Source organism: Schistocerca cancellata, chromosome 9 (genome assembly GCF_023864275.1).
Source record: "Schistocerca cancellata isolate TAMUIC-IGC-003103 chromosome 9, iqSchCanc2.1, whole genome shotgun sequence".
In the NCBI taxonomy this organism is placed as follows: domain Eukaryota; kingdom Metazoa; phylum Arthropoda; class Insecta; order Orthoptera; family Acrididae; genus Schistocerca; species Schistocerca cancellata.
Window position 1 is genome coordinate 336,523,333 of NC_064634.1, and position 23,157 is coordinate 336,546,489.

The 23,157-nt window shown below is 42.5% G+C and overlaps 1 protein-coding gene across 1 annotated transcript in view; it reads left to right on the top strand.

Moving 5' to 3' along the window:
* The window catches only part of LOC126100377 (L-dopachrome tautomerase yellow-f2-like), a 125,787-nt gene that overhangs the window by 44,579 nt on the left and 58,051 nt on the right, over positions 1 to 23,157 (top strand). The window lies entirely within an intron of this gene.

Sequence of the window (23,157 nt, forward strand, 5' to 3'; positions counted from 1 at the left end):
AACACGAAGTTTATTATCACAGATCCCCTCTTGTGGCTCAAAATCAGTGGACTAAAAGGAGTAGCTTTTTTTCTCGAAAAATGTCATTCCTGTAATCAGAGTCAAATGACAGGTGGACAACTATGTCATTTCAGACGAACCGAGTGGATAAAAACACAAAACCAGACCTTGTGTTTTCAAATGAACATACTTCCGGTTAAGTTGTGGTCGTTGGGGGTTGTGCGGTTGTGTTCCTGTTGTTGCTTCTATGAATAAGGCGCTGACCATAGAAGTCATGAGCAGCCAAAATAAATTAATTTTAAACGAATAGAGTTAAAATGTTCGCAGTTGGATTGCAAAAGGTAAAATAAGAAAGGAACTTTGACCTACTCTGTTCCGTTCTTACTCACCTTCGCAAAGATATACAAACTATGAGCTCTGGAGATGTGAGAGTCAGCCAAAAAGTAATGCCTCTTTTCCTTTTCATTTGTCCTGAATTCCACCTGCAACCACGTAGGCTGAAAACCACAACACTGATGATTAATATATGACTTTTCAATATAATCTTCGTCCATTTCCACAAGTTTGGTCCATTTTTTTAAAAGGAACAAGTATTCGAGTGTATAAATGCCACAGTCTTGCTTCTGAAGCCACTGAAGCACGATCACTCTCACGGCCTTCTCATCTTCAAAGTGAATCCCACGATCTCTCTTTACGGCTCCAACAGATAGACGTCCAATGGTGCCAGGTCAGGCCTGTATAGAGGATGAGGTAAGACTTCCAATTCAATTCTCGCAGTCTCTTCAGAGGTGTTACGACTGGAGTGTGGTCTTGCATTTGCCATAGCTTTTTTTGGGCGAACCCTTTGAAGATGAGCTTTAAGCTGTTTGAGGGGTTTGACGTATTGGACAGAATTTACTGTGCACCCCTATTCCTAAAAATCAACCATATTCACACCCTCTGCATCCCAGAATAATGTAGCCATTCGCACACGTTTGAACTTTTCTTCCTTCAGTGAGTTTCTTTGAGACCATTCCGGTGGCTGCCTCGTTGATAGTGGTTCAAAAAATGCTTCCATGTTTAGTCTCCAGTCACAGGTTTTTTTTCCAGAAACTCCTCTCCCTCCAGACAGAAGAGCTGCAAGAGTTGAGAGGCAGATGATTTTCTTGCCTCTTTGTTCTGATCGGTTAACGTTCTTGGTACCCAAGTCACACAAACCTTTTGAAGATCCCAGCTTTTGAATAATCGTCATCCGCTGCCCTTACCGAGGGAGGTAGTGCGATGCAAATCATCTACAGCTACCAGGAGATCATCACGAATGATGTCATCGATTCACTGAATGTTGTCTGGAATCCCTGCAGTCACCACAAGCCTGCCACTCCGCGTTTAGTCAGCCAACAGTGGTTGCCCTTCTGCTTCCTTACAAGGACGAACCCATCGTCTAACAGTGCTGATATCCACTTCTCCATTACGTACACATTTTTCAGTCTTCCATGAATGCGAATGGGCGTTTCACTTATTGCAGTCAAGAATACTACAACAGAACGCTAATGTTAACATCGATGTTGGCCATTTTGTAAGCGACTGCAGTACTAGCATCTGTTGACACAGAAACATACTACTGCAATGGACTGGGGAAGAATAGCGCCAAATTCAAATTTTCACTTGACCAAATTCATTTAATGCGGACAAAAATATGAGGCATTACTGTTTGACTGACTCTCGCATTTCTTTTTAAACTAGCCACTAAAATTGACGTACAATGACTGTACTGACACTATAATACACGGCCTAGCAAAACAGTGGAGCTCACAGATGACATGGTCGGATGTCAATATGACTTCACATACGTATACACCATTAGAGGATAAGTTAATGATTACATTTGTATTGAAACTTCCTGGCAGATTAAAACTGTGTGCCCGACCGAGACTCGAACTCGGGACCTTTGCCTTTCGCGGGCAAGTGCTCTACCATCTGAGCTACCGAAGCACGACTCACGCCCGGTACTCACAGCTTTACTTCTGCCAGTATCTCGTCTCCTACCTTCCAAACTTTACATTTGTAATAATTCCCTGTGGCAGGTAGAATGGCTACCAGAATGTATTAGAGATGTTCTTTTTTAGTGTTACCAGGTCTGGTAGGTTGTTTCAGCGGGACGAACAGTGTCATATGTAGAGTGGTCACAGTGAAGGACATGGAAATGCTATGTACTCGTATGAGGTAGCGTTATCAGCACCTGACACAGTTTCAAATCGATCTCGTTGTAGGTCTCCATTTGACCGACTGTTCGGGACGTCCGATATCGATATTTGTGTGACAGTGGTCCAGTCGACCACGTCTGGCCAGCACATGCAGAAAATAACCCCTTCAGGTCTGCGCCTGGCATTCGAGAACAAATAACGGACTTTGTGCATCACTCTGTGTCATCCCGCACTATTGGTCAGAAACTAACAGCAGCCTTACCACGGAATTACCGCCCTGTGTGTTCAAAATGGTTCAAATGGCTCTGAGCACTATGCGACTTAACTTCTGAGGTCATCAGTCGCCTAGAACTTAGAACTAATTAAACCTAACTAACCTAAGGACAACACACACATCCATGCCCGAGGCAGGATTCGAACCTGCGACCGTAGCGGTCGCTCGGCTCCAGACTGTAGCGCATAGAACCGCACGGCCATTCCGTCCTGTGTGTAGGCTGCCGTTAACACCATAACACAAACGGTTACCTTTTGAGTGACGCCATGACTGGGGAGCATGGAGTGTTGCTGGGTGACATCCCAATGTCTTCAGGGATGAATCGCGATTCTGCATTACACCGGGTGGCCATTGGCGGTAGGTATGGCGGCGACCAGAGGACAAATACCATTCTTGCAATGTTTTGGAGAGGCACAGAGGTGTTACTCCCTGCATAATGGTGTGGGAAGTCGTCGGATATGTTTTATAGTAGTGACTGAGGGAACTCTGACGACGCAACGGCGCATCGCAGACATCCTGCCTCTCATGTATTACCTCTCAAGCAACGGTATCATGGTGCACTTTTCGAGTAGAGGACATGTCTCTATGAACTGTATTCTCGATTCCGAGGTACTCCCACGGCCAGCAGGATCCCCAGATTTCCCCCAATAGAACACTTGTGGGACCAGCTCGGACGTCAACTGCGGCACAATGCCTGTATCCAAGATATAAAAGGCCAGTTACAACAGTTGTGGATCAGCTTGCCCGAGGAGAGGATACAATGTTTTTATGAAGCCCTTCTCAGCAGAATCAGACCATGTGTTCAGGACAGAGTGGCTCCAGCATCAAACTGACAAGCGGGCTCAAACTGCCAAGTTCTTCATAAATTTGACTCTCACCTGTAATCACTGAAAAGACGTCAAATACTCTCTCAAACTGTAAAATTTCATTTTCTTTCTTCCTCCCTATCTAGGAGTTCCACTTTTCCACTTTATATTGCTGCAGTCACTTTTTACTAATATTTTAGTATCACAATGCATTTCGGCAGAATGCTGCCATCATCAGGTGCATTGACAGAACATTTTTCATTGTTGTTGTTGTGGTCTTCAGTCCTGAGACTGGTTTGATGCAGCTCTCCATGCTACTCTATCCTGTGCAAGCTTCTTCATCTCCCAGTACCTACTGTAACCTACATCCTTCTGAATTTGCTTAGTGTATTCATCTCTTGGTCTCCCTCTACGATTTTTACCCTCCACACTGCCCTCCAATACTAAATTGGTGATCCCTTGATGCCTCAACACATGTCCTACCAACCGATCCCTTCTTCTAACAAGTTGTGCCACAAACTTCTCTTCTCCCCAATCCTATTCAATACTTCCTCATTAGTTATGTGATCTACCCATCTAATCTTCAGCATTCTTCTGTAGCACCACATTTCAAAAGCTTCTATTCTCTTTTTGTACAAACTATTTGTCGTCCATGTTTCACTTCCGTACATGGCTACACTCCATACAAATACTTTCAGAAACGACTTCCTAGCACTTGAATCTATACTCGATGTTAACAAATTTCTCTTCTTCATAAACGCTTCCCTTGCCATGGCCAGTCTACATTTTATATCCTCTCTACTTCGACCATCATCAGATATTTGTCTGCAGCTCGTGGTCGTGCGGTAGCGTTCTCGCTTCCCACGCCCGGGTTCCCGGGTTCGATTCCCGGCGGGATCAGGGATTTTCTCTGCCTCATGATTACTGGGTGTTATGTGATGTCCTTAGGTTAGATAGGTTTAAGTAGTTCTAAGTTCTAGGGGACTGATGACCATAGAAGTTAAGTCCCATAGTGCTCAGAGCCATTTGAACCATCAGTTATTTTGCTCCCCAAATAGCAAAATTCCTTTACTACTTTAAGTGTCTCATTCCGAATCTAATTCCCTCAGCATTACCTGATTTAATTCGACTACATTCCATTATCCTCGTTTTGCTTTTGTTGATGTTCATCTTATAACCTCCTTTCAAGACACTATCCATTCCAGTCAACTGCTCTTCCAAGTCCTTTGCTGTCTCTGACAGAATTACAATGTCATCGGCGAACCTCAAAGTTTTTATTTCTTCACCATAGATTTTAATACCTACTCCGAATTTTTCTTTTGTTTGCTTCACTGCTTGCTCAATGTACAGATTGAATAACATCGGGGAGAGACTACAACCCTGTCTCACTCCCTTTCCAACCACTGCTTCCCTTTCATGTCCCTCGACTCTTATAACTGCCATCTGGTTTCTGTACAAATTGTAAATAGCCTTTCGCTCCCTGTATTTTAACCCTGCCACCTTCAGAATTCGAAAGAGCGTATTCCAGTCAACATTGTCAAAAGCTTTCTCCAAGTCTACAAATGCTAGAAACGTAGGTTCGCCTTTCCTTAATCTTTCTTCTAAGATAAGTCGTAGGGTCAGTATTGCCTCACGTGTTCCAACATTTCTACGGAATCCAAACTGATTTTCCCCGAGGTCGGCTTCTACTAGTTTTTCCATTCGTCTGCAAAGAATCCGCGTTAGTATTTTGCAGCTGTGACTTATTAAACTGATAGTTCGGTAATTTTCACATTTGTCAACACCTGCTTTCTTTGGGATTGGAATTATTATATTCTTCTTGAAGTCTGAGGGTATTTCGCCTATTTCATACATCTTGCACACCAGATGTTGGAGTTTTGTCAGGACTGGCTCTCCCAAGGCTGTCAGTAGTTCTAATGGAATTTTGTCTACTCCGGGGGCCTTCATCCGACTCAGGTCTTTCAGTGCTCTGTCAAACTCTTCACGCATTTCATCTTCATCTACATCCTCTTCCATTTCCATAATATTGTCCTCAAGTGCCGGCCGAAGTGGCCGTGCGGTTAAAGGCGCTGCAGTCTGGAACCGCGCGACAGCTACGGTCGCAGGTTCGAATCCTGCCTCGGGCATGGATGTTTGTGATGTCCTTAGGTTAGTTAGGTTTAACTAGTTCTAAGTTCTAGGGGACTAATGACCTCAGCAGTTGAGTCCCATAGTGCTCAGAGCCATTTTTTTTGTCCTCAAGTACATCACCCTTGTATAGACCCTCTATATATTCCTTCCACCTTTCTGCTTCTTTCCCTTCTTTGCTTAGAACTGGGCTTCCATCTGAGCTTTTGATATTCATGCAAGTGGTTCTCTTTTCTCCAAAGATCTCTTTAATTTTCCTGTAGGCTGTATCTATCTTACCCCTAGTGAGATAGGCCTATACATCCTTACATTTGTCCTCTAGTCATCCCTGCTTAGCCATTTTACACTTCCTGTCGATCTCATTTTTGAGATGTTTGTATTCCATTTTGCCTGCTTCATTTACTGCGTTTTTATATTTTCTCCTTTCATCAGTTAAATTCAGTATTTCTTCTGTCACCCAAGGATTTCTACTAGCCCTCGTCTTTTTACCTACTTGATCCTCTGCTGCCTTCACTACTTCATCCCTCAAAGCTACTCATTCTTCTTCTACTGCATTTCTTTCCCCCATTCCTGTCAGTTGTTCCCTTATGCTCTCCCTGAAAGTCTGTACAACCTCTGGTTTAGTCAGTTTATCCAGGCCCATCTCCTTAAATTCCCACGTTTTTGCAGTTTCTTCAATTTTAATCTACAGGTCATAACCAATAGATTGTGGTCAGAATCCACATCTGCCCCTGGAAATGTCTTACAATTTAAAACCTGGTTCCTAAATATCTGTCTTACCATTATATAATCTATCTGAAACCTGTCAGTATATCCAGGCTTCTTCCATGTATACAACCTTCTTTCATGATTCTTGAACCAAGTGTTAACTATGATTAAGTTGTGCTCTGTGCAAAATTCTACCAGGCGGCTTCCTCTTTCATTTCTTACCCCCAATCCATATTCACCTACTACGTTTACTTATCTCCCTTTTCCTACTGCCGAATTCCAGTCGCCCATGACTATTAAATTTTCGCCTCCCTTCACAATCTGAATAATTTATTTTATTTCATCATACATTTCTCCAATTTTTTCGTCATCTGCAGAGCTGGATGGCATATAAACTTGTACTACTGTAGTAGGCGTGGGCTTCGATTCTATCTTGGCCACAATAATACGTTCACTATGCTGTTTGTAGTAGCTTACCCGCATTCCTATTTTCCTATTCATTATTAAACCTACTCTTGCATTACCCCTATTTGATTTTGTGTTTATAACCCTGTAGTCACCTGACCAGAAGTCTTGTTCCTCCTTCCACCGAACTTCACTAATTCCCACTATATCTAACTTTATCCTATCCATTTCCCTTTTTAAATTTTCTAACCTACCTGCCCGATTAAGGGATCTGACATTCCACGCTCCGATCCGTAGAACGCCAGTTTTCTTTCTCCTGATAACGACATCCTCTTGAGTAGTCCCTGCCCGGAGATCCGAATGGAGAACTATTTTACCTCCGGAATATTTTACCCAAGAGGACGCCATCATCATTTAACCATACAGTAAAGTTGCATGCCCTCGTGAAAAATTACGGCCGTAGTTTCCCCTTGCTTTCAGCCGTTCGCAGTACCAGCACAGCAATGCCGTTTTGGTTAGTGTTACAAGGCCAGATCAGTCAATCATCCAGACTGTTGCCCTTGCAACTACTGAAAAGGCTGCTGCCCCCCTTCAGGAACCACACGTTTGTCTGGCCTCTCAACAGATACCCCTCCGTTGTGGTTGCACCTACGGTACGGCTATCTATATCGCTGAGGAACGTAAGCCTCCCCACCAACGGCAAGGTCCATGGTTCATAGGGGAGGGGGGGGGGGCATTTTTCATTAAGTATCCATCTTGTCAATACATCTAGATAAAAGTCCTCATCTTCACTGTGTTTGAATTTGTAAGTAGTTAAGCTTAGATTTTATAGCTCTCGGCAAAGATGTTAACATTCTTTGAAATTGTAAGTAGTTTATCTTAGATTTTAAAACTCTTTGGAAAGATGTAAACAGATGTTTGTGAAAATGCGAAGTTGTGATTTACCTGTTACTGTGCTCTGTGTGCCAGAAATGAAATCGCCAACAGAAATGTAAGTAAACGTATAAATATATTGCCTAATCATGCTATTCACATAATGCACACACTGTAACAGATTTATCCTTCCATACAGGTTTATTTTTCGCTTCTTAACCCCAATGGCACACACAGCTAATGTGCATAACCTATCAGCTGATGTGTAAATAACTGTATAATGCACCTGATGATGGCAGCATGCTTCTGAAATGAATTGTGCTAGTAAAATATTAGTAAAAAGTGACTGCAGCACTAAATTATTCCACATTATCTTATAATACAGTCGCAGATCTCAAACAACATCCATATAACATGGATAAATTTAAATTCTACTTTTTTGTCAGATAGTGTAACATAACAAGGCATTGTGACTGGATGGTCATTGGAACAAATTGATAAACCAATCACCTGAAAACACGTTATAATCTTATATTTACTCGTTATAATGTATTTGGAAGAACTGTGGTTACTCAGAATATTAAAACACCGTACCATAATTATTTCATCACGTAAAATAAAGGACAAGTTAGGTGCTGAGCCAGTTTTTCTTCAAATCATGACAAAAAGTTGCTATTTTTGTGGTCTTCAACGCTTTTCTTATGATTGCTAGTATCCATCTTATATCCTCTGTACTTCAACCATCAGACAGCAAATTTCATGTACTATGTTTAGAATTTCATTTCCTGATTGAGGGGGTAGGGAACGGGCGCGGAGAGTAGAAAGGTGCTGTGTCACTAAAATCTTGATTAAATCCAACAAACTATATTTGCCAAAACAAAATGCAGCATTACACAATACATAAATATCAAATTTACGCCTTCCTAAGAGAGAGTCTAAACTCCTTCCATTCTATATAAGCATGGAGCAGACATGGTTTGAATTCAGAGAAATAATTTCGAGGGCGATTGAGAGATATATATCAAATAAATTAATAAGAGATGGTACCGAACCCCCATCATACCCAAAATAGGTCATAAGACTGATGCAGAAGAAACTGAAAAGCATGCGAAATTTAAAAGACCGCATAACAACCAAGATTGACAATGTTTCACAGAAGCTCTAAGTTTTGTGCGAACTTCAATGTGAAATGCTTTTAATACTTTCTACAACGAAACTCTGTCTCGAAATGTTGCAGAAAACCCAAAAATATTTTGGTCGTATGTAAAGTACACCAGCGACAAGACGCACTCACTATCGGCACAGGCGATGTTATTGACGTTACTGATGACAGTGCCACTAAAGTAGAGTTACTAAACACAGTTTTCTGAAATTCCTTCACCAGAGAAGACAATATAAATATTCCGGGTTTCAAATCAAAAACAACTGTCGAAATGACTAACTTAGAAGTAGATATCTGCGGAAAAGCGAAGCAACTTAAATCATTTACTGAAAGCAAGGCATCCAGTCCAGATTTTATATCGGTGAGGTTCCTTTCAGGGTACGCTGGTACAGTAGCGCCATGCTTAATAATCACATACAATCGCTCGCTTGACGAAAGGTTCTTTACCTAAACACTGGAAAGTTGCCCAAGTCACACCAGTACTCCAGGAAGGAAATAGGAGTAATCCGTTGAATCACAGACCCATGTCGCTAACGTCGATTTGCAGAAGGATTTTGGAACATATACCCCCCTTGAGCATTATGAATTACCTCAAAGGTAATGATTTATTGACAAACAGCCAACACGGATTTAAAAAATATAGTTCCTGTGAAACAAAGCTAACTGTTTATTCTCGCGAAGCAATGAATGCTATGAATGGGGGATCTCCAATTGATTCCATATTTTTAGATTTCCAGAAGACTTTTGACACGGTTCCTCGTAAGCATCTTCTAATCAAATTGCATGCCTATAGAGTACCGTCTCTGTGTGCGACTGGGTTCGTGATTTCCTGTCAGAAAAATCACAGTTCGCAGTAACTGACTTAAAGTCATGGAGTGAAATAGAAGTATATCTGGCATTCCTCAAGGAACGGTTACAGGCCTTCTATTGTTCCTGATCTACGTAAACGATATGGGAGACAATGAAAGCACCCCTCTAAGATTGTTTGCAGAAGATGTTGTCATTTGCCATCTTGTAAAACCATCATGGGATCAAAGCCAATTGCAAAGTGATTTAGACAATATATTTCCATTGTGCGAAAAAGACAACTGACTATAAACAATGAAAAATGTTAAGTCATCCACACTAAACATGCTAAATTTCCGTTGCACGATAAATCACATTACACAAATCTAAAGGCTGTCAATTCAGTTATATACTTGGGGATTTCAATTACAAAAACTTCAGTTGGAAGGATCATATAGATAATTTTGTAGGGAAACAAACCAAAAACTACGGTTTATTGGCAGAACAGTTAAAAAAATGCAAGAGGGCTACTAGAGAGACTGCTTACACTACGCTTGTCCACCCTCTTCTGGAGTACTTCTTTGCGGTGTGGGATCTGCATCAGATATGATTGACGAAGGATATCAAAAAAGCCCAAAGAAGGACATCTTGTTTTGTATTATTGCGCAATAGCGAAGAGAGTGCCATGGATATGATACGTGAACTAGGGTTGCAGTCATTGAAACAAAAGTGATTTTCGTTGTGGCAGCGTCTTCTCATGAAATTTCAATCAGAAAATATTTTGTTGGCTCCCACCTATATAGAGAAAAATGATCATCATAATAAAATAAGAGAAATCAGATCTAGCATGGAAAGATTTGTGGCCTCGTTTTTTCTATGCGCTGTTCGAGAGTGGAACGATAGATTAATAGCCTGGTGTTTTGATGAATCCTCTGACAGGCACTTAACTGTGAACTGCAGAGTAATCGTGTGGATGTAGATGAATGACAATACGATTTAATTAACCAAAATTTTGATAATATAGTCGTTCAAGACGTACACAGCTGTTTGAACCAATTAAGAATTTGTTACAACTGCGAACTACCCAACACACAAGCGATTTCAAACAATAATTGGAATTGATGAATAAGTTTAGACAAGAGATTACCACAATGGTCAGAGTCCCATCAAGAAACAGACTTCTTCTTAACTCATAACATAAAATTTGAGGTGAATGAAATTTATTTTTTAAACAATTCATAATCCATCACGTTAAATTTTAAAGGGACTAGAAAAAGGTAATCGTAGAATAACTAACTGACCACAGAAAATTTTTAAAAAATAGGCAGAAAGAGCAAATGATGAAATTAGTCCTTTGAAATAAACAGTATTTTTTTTAAAGCTGAGATATAGTTCGTGGTGGAACTAGTCACACCTCAAAAAATTTTATTTAAACAGCCAAAATAGCAAATAGTGGTATTAGAAACCTTATGAAGCAGCAGAAGAAAAAAATAACATTTATGATTCACGACCTGGAGATAGAAACGAGCGTAACTCAGGTTTAGAAAAGACTGGTACATGAAAGACAATTCAGTAAAGACGACTTAATTTGAATCAAAGGTGCCCACTATCAATGGCACAAACCTATTATTAAATTCAATAACGCTTACTCACTGGACTCTTTAACTACTAGATGAGTAAAAAAGTGGTGACAGTAGACTCCCAGGACAGATTTCCTTAATTTTAATAGATGTAACAATTAACTGAAAGCTAGAACAATCACGTTTTAACCTGTAAGACAAACCAATATTAGAAAGCAGTTCATGCACAGTACATGCCACCTTCAAGCTTACTAATGAGCCTTGAAGACATGAGGTTTAAATATTATAACTCCAATGGCCTTGCACAACTGTCTATTGCATGTTACCAGTCAAAGGCCACGTCTGATCAACTTTCCTTTACACAACAGAAATGAGCTAAATTCACATATTGTAATTAGATAATTTGCCTATCAAATAACCTGTAACAGATGGCTTAATGAATCAATGCAAAAGTTCACTCTAAACAAGGCAATTCAATGACCTGAGTGAACAGGTGAATCACACACCAAAAAACTAAATTTTCGTCTACTCTGATTAGCTTTTGAATAGAACAATGAATAACATTACTTGCGCCTGTAATAAAGCAAGGCACTCTCTACAGCTAACAATTTGCTCACTACCCACAATAAGGTTCTATGTAACCATGGTGGTGAATTACAATCCACAGAAACCCTTGAAGCTCACGAAGCAAGTTGTTCACCGTTCATTCCAAGCAGTTACGGTTTGGGCTCCATCCTTCCAACGGTTGAGTGTTCAGCTCCTTTCAAATGGTGACTGCTGTAACGAGATGTAGTGACCTCAGTCACCACTGTCGCAATTCCACTATGTTCAGCAATGGTCCAAAATAAACACTCACACCACAGTCATGGACACCAAGAACCTTCCCCTTACATCAGACAGCCGACCCTTTTCGGCGCTGAACCACAGCTCTCCCGTTCCCCCATGTATGGCTCATGCAAGCCCTTATATCGGCATGCCGAGCCACACCGCCACCATCTGGCAGGGGCGTCTCTGCGAGTTGCCAGGCGACCTGTCAGAGAGATTCCTGTCAAGCGGACTATGTCAATAGCGCAGCAAGTCACTAATATCGCCCACACACCGCACAAATCTTATTTCCTCAGCGTAGCTTGAGATCACTACATTCAGTTCACTTGTTTTATTGTTATTGATGTTCCTCTTGTCACTCTTTTCAAGACACATTGTGTTAAATTATGGTGTAGTGACTCCTGCACGCCACAACACTGTGAAATGGTGTGAATTCCTTCTGAAGGAGACATCCAGGCTATCCAGGGGTGCATTAAAATTACCTCTCTCCACCTTAACAGCCATAACGTCATACACGTATCAGTTGTTCCACCAGCCACAGCTTAACCCACCCACTGACACATGCATCCAGTTTGCTGTTCTGGGTGAGGTCGCAGTGGAGGTGGTTTGTCCCTCCGACCTGATACAATGGATAAATGTGTGTACTATATGAATGCGATACATACATGTTTGTCATGGATGAGTATCAAATGAGACTATGAGGTGGCACAGTGCAGCCACATACCCTATTCATATTGACCTACACTAAGAGGAATTCCAAGCTTAACAATCCCATTTAACAAATGGAATCTCTCAAGAGCTTCACGTTCTCACATTATAAAAGATTGTGGAAACAACACCGAACATAAGCATGTGGTCTTGTGATCAACAACTGTACACCACCACTGACGAAAAATTCTTCTGCATCAGGATTCAATCAGCTTACTCCTATTCGAGATTACTGAATTGACCAGCACAATAGCTTACTTATTTTTGAGAAATCTGTTGTCTGGTCTATTTCAGAAAGTTTCAAGTTTTAAAACAGCATTGTTCACTTGTTTCAGCAGGAGAGTGGTAGTAACGAAAACATTGGCTTGAAAATGAAAGTAATAAACTTTGTGTGTTTTAAATATATTGAGAACCTTTCAGCTTCAAGCTCTCTGACTTGGACACCAGAAACAGCTACATGTCGATTGCCTCTTATAAATGGATTAGTCTCACCTGCTCACTGCTCGTGAAAGATTCCCGTCTAAAAATTGGGATGGTCGCACGGGATCGTTTCTTCGCCTTTCAGGACTCTAGTTGCTCGATTACGTCAAACTACTGACCGACAGTAACACAACATAATTAAGTTCACTGGATGAAAAATTCGTCACCATCAACAAGCATCACATGCGCAAAACAACACTGATTCCCTGTAGCATTGACTGCACGAGGAGACAAACAACTAGCTCAAGCAGGCCGAATGGCGTGTTCGTCTTTTGTGTTGGTTGGCGTGTTGTTCAAGGCTGTTCCAGATATTTGTATTAAGATACAAATCCGTGCACTCTATGAGTTCTTACAGGTGTGTAAGAGTTCTGAATGTTAAGCAGTTACTGTTTATGTCACGTACGGGAGCATATCGCTATTCAGGAAGACAAGGCTGTTAATTTTGCGCCCTTCGTTAAGGTGATGAGAAAACAATGAAACTTGGTTGTCCAGTAGCTCGACTTGATGTAGCAGGCCAGAGGACCCATTGCGGCATTATTATGTACAAACAACATAGAAGTTCCTACAGCTTGTATCATCCCTCACATGACCAGGAAGTGATGAAGTAATCTGAGTACGTAAGAGATGTGACTGCAGTAATCTGCCCTGAAAATATTTCCCTTATATACAATATTTTCGATCAAGAATGATCACTAACGCTATCTGACCTCTATTTAATTGAAATGTTAAGAAGTAGGAAAAGCTGTCATTGCGCAATGAAGAATAAAGGGGAGCCTGAACAAATATTTGAATGAATGCAGAACTATAGTTACACTCTCTAACTTCCAGACGTGATCTGCAAGTGAGGTTATGACCTCCCTTATAGGCATATTACGTACGATGAGGATGTGAAACCTCACTTTGTAAGCCTAATGCCAGTTCACAGACGGAACAGGGAATAAAATAGTCACGTCTAACATATCGGGAGCAAAATGAAGTCTTGAAGTCTTGTCAACTCTGACTTACCTTACTGACTGTAGTATGCATGCAACTAACTCAGAACATTTTGGCAGCTCTTTTTTGAGTAATAATTCCGCTGAAGGTGGAGTGTACTTGATAACTTGTTCTCAGACCAGATATTGTCTCCCTTAAAAAATGTTAGAGCTTATAGAAATAGCTCAGAACTAGGCTTTTTCTAAATGACTAGGTGATGCGAATAAACCGAAAGTACATCAGGACAATTCCTTTTTATGAATCATTGACTCAATAAACAGTGGGAAGAACAAAATTACATCCATCCTTTGATGGACCACGTGGAAAAGTATGAATGGACATTCCATACACATTAAAATATTCGACAAAAGATCTGAAAAATGGGAAATTAACGAATTTCATACTCTAATTTCAAGGATGGGCATTTGAAATATCGATATTGTTCAGTGAACATGGAACAACATCTCTCTCTTTTAACCATGGATGTTAAATCTGGACAAGACTGAATGAACACATATAGCCCTGAAAGTATTCCAAACAAAATATTACGCCAAGCTGCAGTAGCATAGCCACATCCTCAGCATATTAAAGATTACAGTATGGGAATGATCGTCGGAACATCAACTGAGTACCCACAGTATCCTCAAGGCAGACCCAGAAACGTGGAGATCCAGAACGAGTACGCGCACGAAACAGAACAGAATAGTTTTGTCTAGCGATCACTGGAGCATGCTTCCACCAAACTCATGACCCATGATTGGACCACTATACTTCCAAACGTATCGACTGCACATACACCTACAGATCCCCAGCCAAGACTGTAGTATGATTAGCAGTCCACATCTCAGGTACAAAATGTTTTGCTCTACTTTAGCGATTCAAACCTCGTACAAAAATAAATGATATGAAGAACGACTTTTGACGAAAGGCTTCGCAATCAAACAGCTTTATCGGTGGCTGGGAATGTCTGCTCCGAATGTGGATGTTACGTATTTCCTTCACGTATTTCCTCCAGTAACCTGAATCTGTCAGGATGCTGTTTCGCCCACGGTAGTTTCATAAATTCGTTGCAGTCCGGTACATTTTCCACTATTGTTGAACCAGCAGTACATTAGATTGCTGTTGACCTGTAAAATTCCTCCTCTTACTTCACAAGGTGAGCTTTGCACGTCTGAAGCCAGTTACATCACATCGTGCGCTCAATGATAGACGCTACGTAGGCACACTGAATGATCTTTTCTTAGTGTCTGAGATCTAAATTTCTGAATTTAAGAAGTCGGAAAGTCTCCGGACCACCACTGTTTCTGCACAGGCACTGCAAGCCTTACAGGTCTACTAATAACGATACTGTGTAAAGTATTGTAGAAGATTTTGTGCTGTGCGGTCAGCTTGTTTGATTCTAAATGATGCCGCACTTCTACAACCACTCGCCCAAAGACAAAAGATATAAAAAAGAAAGCTCTGTGTATAAATGAATCGATACATATATACATAGCCTAAGCTCTGATATTTTTTTCTGGACGTACACTGGTGAGACGAAACATTATATATTTAACAAGGACTTCCTGTTCCAGCATCAAATTGAAAACCAAGGGAAACTACCCGAAAACGCTGGTCGCGCCGGAAACTTGGAACTAACTTAGATTTATTTCTGGGGCAATTTTGACAATTTTTCCGATCAAAAATTAGAATTTTCCTAAGCCTGCTCACCTTGTAAGAGGTCCATGAACAAATTCCTTATTCATGGACCTCTTACATAAAGTCCATGAATAAGGAATTTATTGCTAGCGCACTCGAGCAGATGTAATTTCGATGGATTGCTCACGCACTGTCTGCGATATGTAAGCTACAATAGAATCGCAGACAGTGTGTGAGCGATCCATAGAAATTACATCTGCTCTAGTGCGCTAGCAATAAATTCCTTATTCATGGACCTCTTACAATCTTCACACACTGCACATCTATAACGAAAAAAAACCTCACTAGAAAAAACATTGTTCGTGTTTTATCTGTATAGCATTAAGGAAGATAGACGTTCAAACAACTTTCTAACCTTCCGGACTCCGATTTTCTGTGGTTTTCCTGACTCGATTAAGGTGAAAGTTAGAGCGGTTTTTTTCAGGAGGACTCGGCTTCTTTGTCCTATTCGAGCACGATCTGCAATGACCTAATCGTCGAAATAAAAAATGCTGCCGTCCTTCATTGGAAGTTTACGCTCAGGTGACAAAAGTCGTAGGATACCGAAAGAAATCATGACGGACTTCCTTTCGCCCAGTTAGTGCGGCAGCTCTGCGTGACATGGACTCAACAAATAGTTGGAAGTTCCCTGCAGAAATATTCAGCTATGCTGCCTCGGCAGCCGTCCACAATTGCAAAAGTGTTGGCACTGAAGGATTTTGTGCACGAACTGACCTTTCGATTATATCCCATAATTGTTCAATCGTATACTTGTCGGGCGATCTGAGTGGCGAAACCATTCACTCGAACTGTCCAGAATATTCTTCAAAGAAGTTGCAAACAACTGTGGGTCGGTGACACGTCGCATTGTCATCCATAAAAATTCTACCCTTGTTTGAGAACATGAACTCGATGAATGGCTGCAAATGGTCTCCAAGTAGCCGAAGTCAAATATCGATTCCGGTGGATCAGAGAACTCTGTCCATTCCAAGTAAACACGGCCCACACCATTAAGGAGTCACCACCAACTTGCACAGTGCCTTGTTGACAATCTGGGACCATGGCTTCGCGAGGTCTGTGCCACACTCCAACCCCACCATCAGTCGGGACTCATCTGACCGGCCACGTTTTTCCATTCTACAGGGGCCCAACCGATACGGTCACGAGCGCAGGAGAGGCACTGCAGGCGATGTCGTGATGTTACCAAAGGCACTCTTGTCAGCCTGTTAAAACTAAATTTCCCCTTACTGTCCTAACGAATACGTTCGTCGTACGTTCAACATTGATTCCTATGGTTATTTCACGCACTGTTGCTTTCTGTTAACAGACAACTCTAAGAAAACGCCGCTGCTCTCGTTCATTAAGTGAAGCCCGTCGGTCACTGCGTTCTCCCTCGTGAGAGGTAGTGCCTGAAATTTGGTATTCTCGGTACACTTTTCATACTGTGGCTCTCCCTACGATTTTCGAACTGGTATGTCCCATGCGTCTAGATACAACTTCCGTTCCGGCTTAAAAGTCTGTTAATTTTCTTCGTGCGGCCATAATCACGTCGGAAACCTTTTCACATGTGTCACCTGAGTATAAATGACGGCTGCGTCAAAATGCTGTCGTCTTATACATTACTGGCCATTAAAATTTCTACACCACGAAGAAGACGTCCTACAGACGCGAAATTTGACCGACAGCAAGAAGATGCTGTGATATGCAAATGATTAGCTTTTCAGAGCATTCACACAAGGTTGGTGCCGGTGGCGACACCTATAACGTGCTGACATGAGGAAAGTTTCCAACCGATTTCTCATACACAAACAGCAGTTGACCGGCGTTGCCTGGTGAAACGTTGTTGTGATGCCTCGTGTAACGAGGAGAAATGCGTACCATCACGTTTCCGACTTTGATAAAGGTCGGACTGTAGCCTATCGCGATTGCGGTTTATCGTATCGCGACATTGCTGCTCGCGTTGGTCGAGTTCCAATGACTGTTAGCAGAATGTGGAATCGGTGGCTTCAGGAGGGTAATACGGAACGCTGTGCTGGATCCCAACGGCATAGTATCACTAGCAATCGAGATGACAGGCATCTTATCCGCATGGCTGTAACGGATCGTACACCCACGTCTCGATCCCTGAGTCAACAGATGGGGACGTTTGCAAGACAACAACCATCTGCACGAACAGTTCGACGACGTTTGCAGCAGCATGGACTCTTAACTCGGAGACCATGGCTGCGGTTACCATTGACGCTGCATCACAGACAGGAACGCCTGCCATGGTGTACTCAACGACGAACCTGGGTGCACAAATGGCAAAACGTCATTTTTCGGATGAATCCAGGTTCTGTTTACAGCATCATGATGGTCGCATCCGTGTTTCGCGACATCGCTCGAACGCACATTGGAAGAGTGTATTCGTCATCGCCATACTGGCGTACCACCCGGCGTGATGGTATAGGGTGCCATTGGTTACTCGTCTCTGGCACCTCTTGTTCGCATTGACGACACTTTGAATTGTGGACGTTACATTTCAGATGTGTTACGACCCGTGGCTCTACCCTTCATTCGATCCCTGCGAAACCCTACATTTCAGCAGGATAATGCACGACCGCATGTTGCAAGTCCTGTACGGGCCTTTCTGGATACAGAAAATGTTCTACTGCTGCCCTGGCCAGCACATTCTCCAGATCTCTCACCAACTGAAAACGTCTACTGAATGGTGGCCGAGCAACTGGCTCGTCACAATACGCCAGTCACTACACTTGATGAACTGTAGTATCGTATTGAAGCTGCATGGGCAGCTGTACCTGTACACGCCATCCAAGCTCTGTTTGACTCAATTCCCAGGCATATCAAGGCCGTTATTACGGCCAGTGGTTGTTGTTTTGGGTACTGATTTCTGAGGATCTATGCACCGCAATTGCGTGAAAATGTAATCAGATGTCAGTTCTAGTATTAAATAGTTGTCCAATGAATACCCGTTTATCATCTGCATTTCTTCTTGGTGTAGCAAATTTAATGGCCAGTAGTGTATCTTGGGCACGCGATACTGCCGCCATCCGTATACCTGCGTATCGCTATCCCTGACTTTCGACACCTCAGTGTACAAGCGGGAGAAACATCGGTGCCAGTCAAATGACCTCAACATTCCCACCGCGCATAAGGAGAAACAAACCGGGTAAGGCTGACAGACTTTGCTCTACACACACTTACGATAATATTTAGTAACGAGCATTCATGCCGTATTTGATGCTGCAGATATGATGTTTGCTCAAGTGGTACAAAGACCCTAGTTACTTCTGTGGGCCAGGTGCGTAACATAATTAAATGCTGTCTCCGTGGCAGTTACACGAGTAGGTCGGAAGTTTGAGAGAGTTGTGATCCGCGAGCGCTTTGTGTACCGACTCGCGCGCCCACACGCCAGCACGCACCGGTTGCAGCCAGCTCGGCGGCTGCGAGACATCTTGGCCAGCTTCCAATCGCGCTGAGAATGCAACTAGGGCGGCGGCTGGTCAGGCCAGCGGCTATCAACACGCAGCAGCGGCTCCCCAGACACTCACCTGGCTTATTTGTCCCATCAGTCACCTACTGTTCCGGTTATCACCGACCATCCGGATGCTGGATACAACAGATTAGTTAAAAGCAATTGTGCAAACACCTGACATGATTTGTACAGTTTCACTGGGTAATATCGATATTTTTCAGCTAGAAAGGCATATGGGATGCTTTTAAGTACTCTGCTGTACCCTACATCCTGGATGATGGTTAATTTTGTGTTGGCAGAAGAGCCAACACCGTGTTATTAGTGGAGGCCGAAATGCAGCAGGATAGCGTGAGAAGGGAAGAATATACTGACGTGAGGTCTGCAACATGACAAGGAAAGCGGACGTAATTAGTTTGATACTTAACTTTAATCCATTAATGATGAACGTCGCTCTTGACGGTACATGATTCACAATATTATCTGTTCAGAATACATTCTTGAAGTAATTATAGTAACTGAATATGGCGCCTTGCTAGGTCGTAGCAAATGACGTAGCTGAAGGCTATGCTAAACTGTCGTCTCTGCAAATGAGAGCGTATGTAGACAGTGAACCATCGCTAGCAAAGTCGGCTGTACAACTGGGGCGAGTGCTAGGGAGTCTCTCTAGACTAGACCTGCCATGTGGCGGCGCTCGGTCTGCAATCACTGATAGTGGCGACACGCGGGTCCGACGTATACTAACGGACCGCGGCCGATTTAAAGGCTACCACCTAGCAAGTGTGGTGCCTCGCGCCCTAGCACACAGCAAAACGCTTCAGGTAAACGATGGAGGCGTTTAGTTGGGAAATACTGGGGCATGCGTCTTATTCTCTAGACTTGGCTCCGTTCGGTTATTATCTGTTTGCCTCACTGGCACATGTTGTCGCTGAACAAAAGCGAAAAAGGTACGAAAGCCGCTCCCTTATTGGTTCGCTGCAAAAGAAGAACTGTTCTTTTTTTTGCGTGGCGTTCATGGCCTGCGGAAGAGGTGGGAGAGAATTGTATAAATAGCAATGGCGACTATTTTGAATAAAATATTGTTTATCAGTTTCAAACAACAGACATGTAATTATTGCAACCAAATTCCGGTTTCATACTTATACACCTGGTACAAGGAATGATACGAGAGCCCAGGCGAAGCACAACGGAGGTCCGGGCCCCTGAGTTGCTAGCCTTGTAGCGTGGCCACAGGCGCCTCGTGTGTGGCCTGTGACTAGCGCTGAGGTGGTGAGCGCAGCGCTCGCAAATATTAGCAGCGCCGCCTAGCGGCTGTGGTCTAGGGGGGCGTTCAGGCGGGCTTTCGAACTCGTTGGGCCGGGATTTCAGACCTGGCAAATTAAAACTGTGTGACGGACCGTGAGTCGTACATGGAACAAGTCCATGTCTGTTGACTCCGTAACTGATACAGTGCGGCTGATAGTTACAACGCCAACAGAACAAACGAACGTGGAAATTACACACTTGACGGTTTTTAGCCATTTTCAGCAACTCAAAGGTCGACGTAAAGTCCCGAGCGACTGGAAAAAAGCGCAGCTGACGACTGTATATAAGAAGGGTAGAAGGACGAATCCTCAAAATTACACGCCAATATCCTTAACATCTGTGTGTTGCAGGATTCTCGAACATATTCTCAGTTCGAATATAATGAATTTCCTAGAGACAGAGAAGTTGCTGTCCATGCATCAGCACGGATTTGGAAAGCATCGCTCCAGTGAAACGCAACTCGCCCTGTTTTCAGATGATATCTTGCAAACCATGGATGAAGGGTATCAGACGGATGCCATATTCCTTGACTTCCGGAAAGCGTTTGACTCGGTGCCCCATTGCAGACTCCTAACTAAGGTACGAGGACATGGGATTGGTTCCCAAATATGTGAGTGGCTCGAAGACTTCTTAAGTAATAGAACCCAGTACGTTGTCCTCGATGGTGAATGTTCATCGGAGGTGAGGGTATCATCTGGAGTGCCACAGGGAATGTGGTAGGTCCGCTGTTGTTTTCTATCTACATAAATGAAAATGGCTCTGAGCACTATGGGACTCAACTGCTGTGGTCATAAGTCCCCTAGAACTTAGAACTACTTAAACCTAACTAACCTAAGGACATCACACACATCCATGCCCGAGGCAGGATTCGAACCTGCGACCGTAGAGGTCGCGCGGTTCCAGACTGTAGCGCCTTTAACCGCGCGGCCACTCCAGCCGGCCTACATAAATGATCTTTTGGATAGGGTGGATAGTAATTCGCGGCTGTTTGCTGATGATGCTGTGGTGTACGGGAAGATGTCGTCGTTGAGTGACTGTAGGAGGATACAAGATGACTTGGACAGGATTTGTGATCGGTGTAAAGAATGGCAGCTAACTCTAAATATAGATAAATGTAAATTAATGCAGATGAATAGGAAAAAGAATCCCGTAATGTTTGAATACTCCATTAGTAGTGTAGCGCTTGACACAGTCACGTCGATTAAATATTTGGGCGTAACATTGCAGAGCGATATGAAGTGGGACAAACATGTAGTGGCAGTTGTGGGGAAGGCGTCGGTTCATTGGTAGAATTTTGGGAAGATGTGGTTCATCTGTAAAGGAGACCGCTTATAAAACACTAATACGACCTGCTCTTGAGTACAGCTCGAGCGTTTGGGATTCCTATCAGGTGGATTGAGGGAGGACATATAATAAATTCAGAGGCAGACTGCTAGATTTGTTACTGGTAGGTTTGATCATCACGCGAGTGTTACGGCAATGCTTCAGGAATTCTGGAGGAAAGGAGGTGTTCTTTTCGTGAATCGCTACTGAGGAAATTTAAAGAACCAGCAGTTGAGGCTGACTGCAGTACAATTTTGCTGCCGCCAATTATATTTCGCGGAAAGACCACAAAGATAAGATAAGAGAGATTAGGGCTCGTACAGAGGCATATAGGCAGTCATTTTTCCCTCGTTCTGTTTGGGAGTGGAACAGGGAGAGGAGATGCTAGTTGTGGTACGACATACCCTCCGCCACGCACCGTGTGGTGGATTCCGGAGTATGTATGTAGATGTAGATGTTTTGTAGAGCCCGCGTCCAGGAAGATTCGTGGCACCCATATCACAGACTCGTGCCTGACACCTTAACAGTCACACCCCACACTGTCGATTTTGAGGCGGGCAACAATGCTACAATAGAGTAGTGGGTCACTGAGCATACGAGATAGCCTTGACCCCGACCTAGAGATCATCCCAGTACTCAGGCATTTGTCTTTGTCGTATTTGGCTGACGTCGGCATCAGCAATTTTCTGCCCTCATCGCCTCTAGCCCAGTGCACCACGGCTATTCCCGGAATCTCTAGTATGATAAAAGAAAAAAAGTTAAATATATTTCAATTTTTTTCAATTTTAATCTGATAATTATATATATATATATATATATATATATATATATATATATATATATATATATATAATTATCAGATTAAAATTGATATATATATATATATATATATATATATATAGTGTTCCCAGTTTGGCACAGCTTTGCCACAGGAAACACGAAAGCGGTCGAAGACGTCCGTCTTCTGGTGGGTTCCTGATCGTTGTCAGAAGGAGGCTAGTTTTTGATTATGCAAAGGTTTCTATTATTCGGAAAAGAACAACCCGGATTTCTTTACGTAATCAGTATGAAGTTTATAATTACCTAAGGGATTTTAACAATGAACAATAAAAAATTGCATTTGCAAATGAAATCATTAATAAATGGGGCAGCTATGAGTTGTATAGAAGACAAGGAGCGGCCTTCTGTCTACGGCCAGGATGCCGCAGTATCCTCTGCTGTAGTAAAGGCTGTTTGATATTTACAAAAATAATATGACTTGGAGGTAGAAAAAATAAAGGAAAAGAATAGAATAAGAAATCTGGTAAACACTAAATATATTCAAACAATTCTCACAATCAATTAGGGCTTATATGTAAACAGTGTAACTTACATAAGTAAATTTTTAACTGTATGGTGCGATCAGATTTCAGCCTGTCCTGTGCTAGCTTCTAGGTTCACGTTTTTGTCACAAATTACAGTCATTACTTTTGTCCTTCCTTCGAGACAATT